Below are 11,775 nucleotides of genomic sequence, written 5' to 3' on the forward strand. Positions count from 1 at the left end.
GACAGTATTTATATCCTAATTTATCCTAAGTTACATTGATACAAAGAAGTAATGACCATTAGTTTAGAGGATAATCGTATTATTTTGAACTTACACCCCCTGTAGGAAAGCCATTGTTATGAATTTATCATTTAAAAATCTATATTCCTAATCACTTTGCTTTGGTATTTTTATCTTTTAATCCTCTCTTTTATCTTGATTTATATCTTGAGTACAGTTACCTGAAAGTAGAAACAGGATGAAATTTAATGCATTTAGCTATAAGTTCAGTATCCACCCCTTCAGGTACACTACTGAGATGGTTTTCTCCATATGCTGAAGGATTATCAGCTAAATAACCTTTAAACCGTTTATTTTTTGTTTTTAAGTAGTACAGTTCCATGACTATGCACGAGGGTTCGATTCCCTCCCTAGGCATTATGGAACAGAAAGCTGGTGCAAAGCAGGCAGATATAGCCTAGTGGCCCCGCATAGTCAGAGCTGTAATTATAATCATGATAGAATAAATTGATTAAAAAACATTTAAAGTGCTTCTTAGAGAAAATGACACAAAAATAAGAAGTGTTGTGCTTGATAAAAATTAACCTTTAAATTGTACATGTATTCTTTTTTTCTGTTGATAGAAGGAATTAAACCCACTCATTTTCCTGGTTGATAACATAAAATGTGCTCAAATACATCATATCAGCTTTATTGATGATTACGAAATCTAATTCAGAGAGATTTCGAAAGAGAGAGATCTTTGTTTGTATGTGGTACAGTTCAATGACTATGTACGAGGGTTCGATTCCCTCCCTAGGCATAATGGAACAAGCTGGTGCAAAGCGGGCAGATAGCCTAGTGGCCCCGCATAGTCAGAGCTGTAAACATAACGATAGAATTAATTGCTTCTAAAACATTCAAAGTGCTACTTAGAGAAAATGACACAGATAGCTATAAGAACAAGTGTTTTGTTTTGTAGCCCTTTCATGAGGTTGATCCACAAATATATCAACTTCACAGAAAAGCATATCAACCGAGCACGACCGAATAAAAAGGCTACATTTGTTATATTATTTTCTATAGAGTTTGACAGGTCAAAATTTGAAAACAATAAAAGCAAAATTTAATTTTCATATAGAGATCAAACTATAGTTACATGTTTAATGTCATTGTGTTACCTATATACTAATAGAGTATTTTAGAAAATGTATCTATTAATAAGCCTTCACTTTCTTTTATTATATTTTTTTTAAGCATCAATTTATGAAAAATATAGCAAATTTATTTTAACAAAAAGTAGATCAATATTAAAGGCATTGTGACCCCTTAATAATTATTATAAAACATCACAATCTATTACAATATTTAGGAACTAAAGTATTCTGTTTCTTATTTTTCAGAAACATCAATTAAGTTAATGTTAGTTATAAAAAGTCAACACTCTTATTAGTCCCCTACCAGTGAAACCGCAGGGGACTATAGGTTTCCTCAGTCCGTCCATCCATCTGTTTGTCTGTCTGTCCATCCGTCTGTCTTTCTGTCTGTCAGTCTGTCCCACTTGGTTTTCCGCACTTTATTCTAAATGCTTGCAGATATTGAGATGATTTTTGGTATGTGAGTTGAAGAGTTACAGATCAAGTTTGCATTATGTTCCACTTCAATGATTTTTGATGGAATTATGACCTTTTCAATTGTTTAGGGTTTTCTGCAATTTTTTTCTAAACGCTTGCAGATATTGGGCTGACTTTTGGCATGTGACTTAACCTTGATGAGTTATACATCAAGTTTGCACTTCGTTCTCAACAACCAATGGGCCAGAAATTAAAGCTGAATCTTATGTGGAAGCTTCCTCGCATGGGTAGAGTAGATTCTAAAGTGTTCAAATCATGGCCGTAGGGGGTAGGGTGGGACCCAATAGGAAATCAAAATTTTACATTGAAATATATAAGCAAAATCTTTAAAAATCATTTTCTCACAAACTACTGGGCCAGAAAAGCGTAGTGTAGATTCTAAATTGTTGAAAACATGCCCCCAAGGGTAGGGTGGGGTCACAATAAGTAAGGGGGAATCTGTTGAAGAACAGCAGAGACAAATTAACTCAGGTGAGCATTGTGGCTATTGGGCCTCTTGTTTAAATTCTTAATTCAAATAAAGCTGCATGGGTCTTTTAGCTTTTGAGGGGGTGTTAACTCCTATTTTATTAATCCCCAGCCAGTGAAATGAGAGGGATAACAAACTACCAGTATAGTTTTCCTACTTCTTTGTTCATCTTTCTTTCTAGCTATCAATCTGTCCAATTTACATGATTTAGTTTCTCACACTTCTTTGTTTTTTTATGATTGTGCTCTGAAAAGTGAGATTTTTTAAAATTTAGTTAGCATGTTCTATATGTATACATCATGTATATGTAGATCAATTTTTTTTGCGATACATGTATGTGTATTTAGAATTAATGAATATACCAATGTTCTAGAGAGTCTCCAAAATATCTGTACACCAGAATAATTTTTACTTTTAAATTTATTTAATTTACAAATAACAATGAACAAATACTTACAACAGTAACATGTATACTGGTAAGCATTTCCTTAAAAAAAATTGAACATCATAAGTTTATAAAACAACAGCCAAAAACCTTGTTATCTCGAATTCAATTTGACTGAGAAAAAACTTCAATGGTACCATGAAAAAAAATATCCAAGGGTTTGAGATATCCAGGGTAAAAAAAACTTAAGAAATACATGGTTAGGACTTCACCTTAAGTTCAACATATCCATGGTATTCAAGATATCTGTGTTTGAGATACTGAAGTTCAACTGTATATATTTATATATATTGGGGATTTGAGGAAGCTAGATTTGGTTAAAGTGGGTTTTTTTTAATATGCATGACTAAATAATCATATCTAAATTTAATTTCAGTATAGATGCACACATTATGGTGGGCTGAAGAAAAGAACAAGGACGAGAAAGAAATTTCCTAGTGTTCATCAGAGAAAAAAAATAACCCAGCCATTTTGAGTGCTTAAATGCCTAACTGAGAGAGCCAGCAAGTGATGAAAATATTTCATTAAAGTAAAACCAAATCTGCTGTGAGTAGTATAAGGCGTCTAGATAGGGGGGTCAAATGAGTGCACTTTACATCCGTCTATATAGGGGGGTCAAAGGTCAAATCGAAAAATGACGTCATAAAGGTTAAAAATAGTTTTATTGAGGATAAACAACAACAAACAAACAACAAACAGTAAAAGTCGAACAAACAATGAGGTCTCTAAGGATAGTTATTTAACAACAAGAATATGTTTCATCGTCTTCATCAACATGCATGTCCTCTTCATTCTTTTTTCCTTTTTTCTTCGAATGCTCCTTTCTGGGTTTTTTTTCTTTCTTATTCTTCTTGTTAGGTTGCTTGTAGGGGGCAATGTTTTCCTTATCGGATTCGTCCTCCATGTACTCGTCTAACAATGCTGCGGCTTCTTGTCGATGTTTTTTACCTGTATCTTTCTTTTTGTAATATTCCTCTTTACCTTTGTATTTATTTTTGTAATATTCCTCTCTATCTGGACAGTCTTTCATCCAGTGGTCTTCTTGTTTACAAATAAAACAGCCTGTGGTTTTGGCAGATTCTTTCTTTTTTTCTTCTTTTTGGTCGTTTTCAGGGCAGTTGGGAGAGAAATGTCCTGGTTTTCCACAGGTGTAACAGGTAAGAATTTTTTTATTTTTTTTTCTTGAATGGAATTGTCCCTGTACTGATCTTTATTGGGGCAGTTGGGAGAGAAATGTCCTTTTTCTCCGCAGGTAAAGCAGCTGTATTCTTTTTTCTTTTCGTTTCCTTGCTCTTTTTTAGGGACCAGTTCATCCCTGACTTCGTTGATTTTGTTTATGATGATGCTGGTATGTCTGCTTATTTCATCGCTTAAGACGTTCAGGGTATTTATGATTCCATCCTGACTGGTTGACAATATGCTAAAGTCTTCTTTACTCATGGGTTGATTGTTGTATGATGCCATTTCTAAGGCCGTTGCATCTTGAGCTTCTGTCAATAGTGGATTGTAATATCCTGCTCCCTTAGACATTGGGTCTTGACTCTCTAGGAAATTATTCATTGTGATAGTGTTGAGTAGAAATTCTTTCTTTTTATGTTCTTTTTACCGTGACTTATTGGAAATTCCAATGACGTTATGGGTTTTTCCACTGGGGGAGTAGAGCTCTGGGTTTTTCCAATGACGTCATTGGGTTTTCCAAAAAGGCATGATGTAATATTAGGGTATATAATACCTGTTTATGGTGATTTTAAAATCATTTTTGAAATAAAAAATGGGCGATATTTTGACTTACTCATTTGATGCATATTTACTAGTCACGGCATGGAACAGTGGACTAGACGAAGAGAAGGAGAGACGAATCTTACAGGTGACCGCTCTAGGACGGGAGGCAATCGACAGTATGGAGTTGTTTCAAGGGCTGATGGTTTTTTTAGCCGAAAGACCCACAGCAGGAAGAATAGTCAACCTTTATTGGATTTCCGAGGGATGCAAACTTCACCTGTTGGAGAAGTTGACAGGGATATCGTACGGAGATTATCAAAACTGGAGCTTTTTAAGAAAAATGTTCACCCGTCAAGGAAGACAATGCATGCAGGTGATAAAGCAGATCGACCACATAAAGATCACAGCCATGGAATATGCCTATATGAAACTAAAAGCACTGAATTATCGGGGCATAAGCGTGTGAAGTTTGACATGAATTTGACTGTGCATGAAATACCTTATGAAGACCGCGTAAGTGAATGGATGACCGTGAGCCTTGACCGTCATCGATTTGAAAGACGAATTCAACAGACTGGTTTAATTATTGAACCTGTATTGAAACGACGTTTAAATTTGAAATAATTGTTTTTTTTGTTTATTTGAAATAAAAAATGTTAACTAATGTAAAATTATCAATTTTTATGTCTTACTGTTTTTGTGACCTGATTTTAAAACTTTTGTATTTTGGTAAATATGAGCTGTAGATGTGCGGGAATAGTTTCATTCGATAGTATACAATCTCTACTTTTTAAAAATATCTTATTTGTAAAAATATTCCTTTTGGAATGATTAGAAATAATTTTTGACAGTGGTGTGAAACTCAGAATCGGGTTCGTTTCGACCTTTGTTTTCCTTATAAATAAATAATCTGATGTACCATTGCCATAAAATAAGTAGTAAATGATAGAATAAAAGTGGACAAATCAATTTCAATTAATCTTTTTTAAATATAATTAATCGTTTTTTAAATAAAGAAATAAATATCAACTGGTAAAAGCACAAATTTAGCCATTTTACGCTCCGCCATGATATTTCTATCGAGGCGACATCCGGGTATTTAGGATGCTTTCTTTTACGTCCGCTCTATTAGCATAAATAGTAGCGCGTTCTCAGTTGACTCTTCACTTGTCGGATAGATCTCCTATGATCGCAAGTAGACAAGTTTTTTTCTCAGTATGGAGAATCGCAGCAACTTAGAGAATTGGATCTACCAATGGGATGAAGACCAGCAGAGATTTGTTAGAGGCCAGCGGAGGGATCGTCACCCAACAGCGGGGCCACAGCAGCAGTCCGCCGCTACCCAGACGATGACGGAGATTGAGGGGGTGCCTCAGCACCAGACGTCCACCACCCAGACCATGAGTTTTGCGGGGACGAATTTCCGTTTGAGGCCCACCGTGCTCTTCCCTAGACGGCCCATTGGAGTGACGAGGCCTACCAGCGCTCCCGCTAGACCACCAGCTCCCGCGGTCACATCGCCGGTGACGGTGAGACCCAATACTAGCCTGGGTCAGGTGTACTACGCAGATGGGAGTGTGTCTGCTCCTGAGAGCTCAACTGGCCAGAGGGTCAACCGGAGCCAGAAGAGGACCAGGGACGGTGGAGAGGACGACGAGGCAGAGGAGTCCCCCCGCAGCCGAGCCAGGTGGGTGTCACCATCCCGACCCTCCAGGCCGCCATTGCCAGATGCACCCGACAGCCCGGATCCCTCCCCGCCGGCCAGTCCGAGGAACTCCCCCACCCCCATCGTCATTCCTGATACACCGCCACCATCGCCACCACCATCGCCGCCACTTGGGAACATCCGGAGACGACTTGGTGCCAGACCCGCTCCGGACCGCCCCGCCCCTCCGGTGCCCACTAGACCCGCTCCGGACCGGACCGCTCCAGAGAGACCTCCACCTGTAAGGCCCGCACCCGATCGCCCAGCGCCTCCTCCTCCCAGCAGACCAAGATCGCCCCAGGTGCCACCTCCCCCCTCGCCCATGACGATAACCCTGATAAACGGCGAGAATCAGAGGACGTTTAGGGCCGAAAGGAATGCTGATGACACGGAGGTGCGTTGGACGAGGGTGAGGGATCCCTCCACAGTTCCCATGCCCGAAAACCACACCACTATCATCAGAAATGGAGGGGCCAGCGGCAGCAGCAGGAACAGTACCAGCAGCAGAGTGTTCCTGAACCCGAGCGTAGCGGCCAATCATAGTGAGACCGTTCGGCTGCTGGACAGGCTGGAGAGGAGCATAAGAAGAGTGGTGACCAGGCAGCACCAGAACCATCAACCCCTCCAGAACCAACACCCCTTCGAGTATGCTCACACCAGAAGGCCAGACAACCCCAGGGAGCACTACACTATTGTACCTTCCTGGGCCGTGAAAGCGGAGGACAAGAGGGGACCGTGCAACATCTGCTTGGAGGAGAACACTCACTTGCAAATAAAATGCATCAGGTGCAACAATCAGTGTGTTTGTTGCAAGTGTGTGATTGGTGTGTACAGACACATCAACCCCTGTCCAATGTGCCGTCATCGAGGGGAGCGTTAGAGAGGAGGTGGGAAAGAAAAAGACCCAACGGCCCTTTTAAGGGCCACCCATATTTTACGAAAAGATGCTTTCAATTACATGCAATAGAAAAAATAAAAAATGACTAACACCAGCATTTACATAAAAATGAAACATTTTTTATTTTCATGTCATAATTCGTCATGTATTCCTACGAGTCACTGTCCCCTTTTCAATTGAAACATGAATTTACCATGGTGGTAGCTGGCCCTTCTAAATCGGGGAAAACAGAATTTGTTAAAAAGTTAATAGAAAATACCCAATGGATAAGTCCTCCCCCTGAAAAAATAGTATGGTGTTACCGTGAATGGCAACCTGCCTACGAATCTTTGCAAGATCGGGTTAAGTTTATTCAGAATATTCCTGAAGACGATGAAAAATTAGTTGCCGATACTACCAGCCGTCACCTGTTAGTATTTGACGATATGATGGGAGGGAAAGCAATTGAGTCTATTGTAGATTGGTTTACTCGCAAAGCTCACCATCGGAATACGAGTGTGATTTACATCACTCAGAATGTTTTTGACAGAGCTAATCAACATCGCACTATTAGTTTAAATGCTCATTATTTAGTTTTGTTTAAAAATCCTAGAGATAAATCTCAAATTGTAGTGTTGAGTCGGCAATTAGGGATGCCTCATTTATTGTCTGCTTATTCAGATGCTACTAACATTCCTCATGGTTATCTACTGGTAGATCTCAGTCCACAAACTCCAGATGAACTGAGGTTAAGGAGTCAAATGTTTGATACCCTGAGTGTCTATATGCCTCGAGAATATAAATAATGAATACACTAAGAGTTACCTTCATTTGAGTTAAAATCATCATGGCAGGACAAAACAAAATTTTGAGACTGTTGAAACTGTTATATGGAGAGAAAAATCCAGAGAAAAGGCAGGAAATCATTGAATTAAGTCGTAAAACCTTAATGAAATGGTTTCTGATCGGGGCTAACAATTTACTGAAAGGATCCATTCCTGTCGACAAGCAGACTCAACGGTTTATTGAAAAACACCGGGAGGATTTGAAAGTGATTGCTGACAAAAAAGTCAACGAAGATAACAGATTGAAGGCCGTATTGAAAAGAGGCGGAGCTGGTTTTTTAGGAGGGGTCATCATTCGTAATTTATTGAAATGGAATATGAAGAAAGAAAAAATCGCAAAGCCTAGAAAGAGTAAATCCAAGAAAGCCATCACAAAGAAGTTAAGCAAGAAAGATTTCGTGAAGACCCCTTCCCTTAGAAAAGATTTGCCTGATTGGGTTCAGGAGCAAGTAGACTTGTATCGTCAAGATCGAAATCAGAAAAATCAAGGAGATTTAGATGCCACTCTTCCCTATGCTGAGGAAGATGCCCCAACCTTTCCCATTCTCAGCGCTAAGGCTATCCAGAAGATGGATAGAGCCATGCAGGGTCCCATAGGAGCCGCCCGAACTTCAGATAATGTCATGACTTCTACTCCCATCAAAGCCACTCATCCTCCCCCTTTGTTTGATGACGTTATTGAGATTGATGATTCCCCTATTCAGTCACCCTCTACCCCCAGACTACCGTTGAAGTTAAAGAAAAAGTCTAAAAAGTCTCCCATGGATTCACCAAATCTGAAATATTTCTGTCCTCATGATGGAGTTGGCTTTAGACTAAAAGAGAATTACGACCGTCACATGGCTACGGCTCATAACCCAGCTTGGATTGAAAGTCAATCCAAAAGTCTCACTAAAAGAAAAATAGTTCCTGTACCTGACATTTCCAACTTTACTTTAGGTTTCAAGAAACCTAAGTTAAACTATTATTGCCCCGACTGTCACATGGCTTTTAGACTTAAAAGTGAATTCGAAAAACATACACGAAGATATCACCCAGTAGCTGTACCGTGGGTCCAAAATAAGTGATAGAGTGAGGTTTTTTGATGGTCCTATAAAAGACAATCATCGATGGATTTTTTATCAGTTTTTGAGGATGGCTTCTGATATAAAGAATAGAAAGGAGATGAAAGGAAAGAAGGGGGTGAAAAAGGAGAAAAAGGAGAGAAAAAAGAATAATTCTTGTGAATGTAGACTGAAGCCCCACATGCCCGTATTAAAGCTGTTACTCTCTCCTGAAACTACTCCCGTATTGAAAAATCAAGTATTGAAACACTGCAGTAACAATTGTATTCACACCATTTGTGAAATTGTGTACAATCTATTAAAAGGAAACATTCCTCTATCCCCCTCTCAGAAGCAACAACTAGCTCCTAAGAAACACATCTTGAGAAAGCTAGTGAAGCCTCAGTCTACTAAGAAAAGAAGAGCTGCATTAGTGAAACAGAAGGGAGGATCTGTTCTTAAAATAGTATTGAATCAGCTCTTAGGAAAATGAGTCGTAAAATGGTGTTAGTTCCCGAGACAATGTTAATAGAATTGAAAGGTAAACTACCTAAGTCTCCTGAATTTCAATCGACCCTGGGATTAGGATATGACTTAGATAAAATTCAGACTCGAGAAGATTTAAGTCCAGAGGAAAAAGCTGCTCTTTATGCTCATTAATTATTCCGCTACAGAAAATTTCTGGGCCAAGCTCGTAATGAAGGTAAAACAATTTCTGCGCCTCCTTCCTCTATTGAACAAACTGCCGAATCAGAAACAGTACCAGATGCAAGTGAAACCTCTGAAGTAGAAGAAAATGTCGTAAAAAGTGTGAGTAACCGAATGCAAAAGAAAGCAGGTCTTATCCTAGACCATCTTAAGAAATCTAAAGTCATAAAATGGAATAAGGATGGAGAAATCAGTTACCGTGGAAAACCCATTCCTGAGTCTAACATTGTGGATCTAGTCTCTAATACTTTAAAAACTAAATCTCGTAAAGGCTTCCCCACACCTGCTGGAACAAACGAATTTGCCCAAGCCTTAAAAGAAACGAATGTTCCCAAAGATTATGTGCAGAATCCAAACATTATAAAAGCTATGGAAAAGCCAGGAAAAATCAGTACTCCCAGACCGATGTTGACTGAATATGATGATGACGACGATACCGGGTTTCAGGATGCCTCAAGTTTTAACACACCTCAAGGTTCTTCTTTTGCTTTAACTCCAAAGACAACCAAAAGGGCTAAAAACGCTATTCTAGATTGGTCTATATTAAAGAGATGAAGAAAAAGGTGTTACCAGAGATTTTAGCAGAAATTTATTACAATCCTAAAACTGGATATGGAGGAGTCCAGTCTTTATATCGTCAATTACGTGCAAAGGGACATTCCGTTTCACTATCTCAAATTAGAAATTGGCTGAAGGAACAAGACACTTATACTCTGCATAAACCCATTCAAAGGAAATTTAAACGAGAAGGAACCAGAGTGACCGATATAGACGAGCAATGGCAATTAGATTTGGCAGATGTGTCCCCATTGAAAAAAGAGAATGATGGAAATACCTTTTTATTGTGTGCTATCGATGTTCTTTCTAAATATGCCTGGGTGGTGCCCTTAAAACAGAAAACAGGGAAGGAAATGATTAGAGGTCTGAAAGAGATTATCAAACTGGATGGTCGGCAACCCGTTCGGATTCAGTCCGACCAGGGAAAGGAATTTACAAATAAAGAATTTTTAGGGGCGTTCAAGCACATTCATTTCTTTACTACTCGAAATGCAGAAACCAAAGCTAGTATTGTGGAACGATTTCAACGTACTTTGAAAGCAAGAATGTGGAGATATTTCACTAAAAATAAAACCAGACGTTACGTGGACATTTTACCCGATTTAGTCTACGCCTACAATCACAGCTATCATCGCAGTATCAAACGAACCCCTGCAGAAGTGAATCCTTCTAATGTTTTAGAAGTGTGGAAGACTCTTTATCAAAAAAAGACGAATCTCATCAGTCCTAAATTTAAGGAAGGGGATAGAGTGAGGATTAGTAAAGCAAAACGTACTTTTGAAAAAGGCTATTTACCTAACTGGACAAGGGAGTTATTTACCATATCCCACTTAGTAAAAGGCTCTTCACCTTACCGATATAAGGTCGATGATTATAACGGAGAAGAATTAGAAGGAACTTTTTACGAGTCTGAATTACAAAAAGTGATTAAAAGAGATGACCTCTATGAAGTGGAAGAAATTTTGGGATATAAAAAAAGACGTGTGGGGAAAAAGATCATTCAGGAGGTGAAAGTTTCCTGGAAAGGTTACCCTTCTACTTTCGATTCATGGATTCCCCGCTCGGATCTCATCATTCCTCCCACAAAATAGAACATTGGAATCTATGTGGGGAACGATTACCTAGAGCAGAAATTATTTTTTTTGCTCAATTACTCGTTTCTATTACTTTAATTATTGCTTCTATTGTCATGTTGTCTATTCACGATAATAATCGTGATTTTTGGATGGTCATTCTCAGCTCAATTGTGGGTTATATCATGCCTAGTCCCAGTCTTCCAAAATCCAAATCAGAGGGTGGATAAATCAAAATTTTCCAAGTACACTGGGAAAACCCATGACGTCATAGGGATTTTCCAAAAGGGGGATTTTTTGGGGGGATTTTTTTCTGGAAATTACCAGTGACGTCATATTCTTTATAAAAAAGGAGATCATCAGGGGATGGACATTCAATTCTGACAATGGTAGAAAGCTGTGAATATCGTTGGAAGCTCGTAGATCCAAACTGCGATAAAAATCCAGGCCCTCCTTCACCAAAGGGGAATTGGATGACTTCTAGAAAAGCATGTCTTAAACACTTCATGTACAAATATGAAAAAGACTTCAAATATGAAAAGGGAGATAACCCACCAACACCTTACCTCTACAAGAGAATCGAGGTACCAAAACGGTTTCTGATTTTGGGAAAATGCGGTTATGACGAATATAAATATAAAGTCAAAGCCTGTTTCTACCGGGATGAACATTTGTGGACCATGCATGAATCGAAATGGGGGAAAAGTCTGAGGAAGA

At 38.8% G+C, this 11,775-nt stretch overlaps 1 pseudogene; it reads right to left on the reverse strand.

Annotated features, from left to right (window-relative positions):
- Positions 1–2,369: 2,369 nt before the first annotated feature.
- On the reverse strand, positions 2,370–4,941 carry LOC128173307 (zinc finger CCHC domain-containing protein 17-like; annotated as a pseudogene).
- Between the last annotated feature and the right edge of the window lie 6,834 nt (positions 4,942–11,775).

Source organism: Crassostrea angulata, chromosome 2, assembly GCF_025612915.1.
Source record: "Crassostrea angulata isolate pt1a10 chromosome 2, ASM2561291v2, whole genome shotgun sequence".
Classification (NCBI taxonomy): domain Eukaryota; kingdom Metazoa; phylum Mollusca; class Bivalvia; order Ostreida; family Ostreidae; genus Magallana; species Magallana angulata.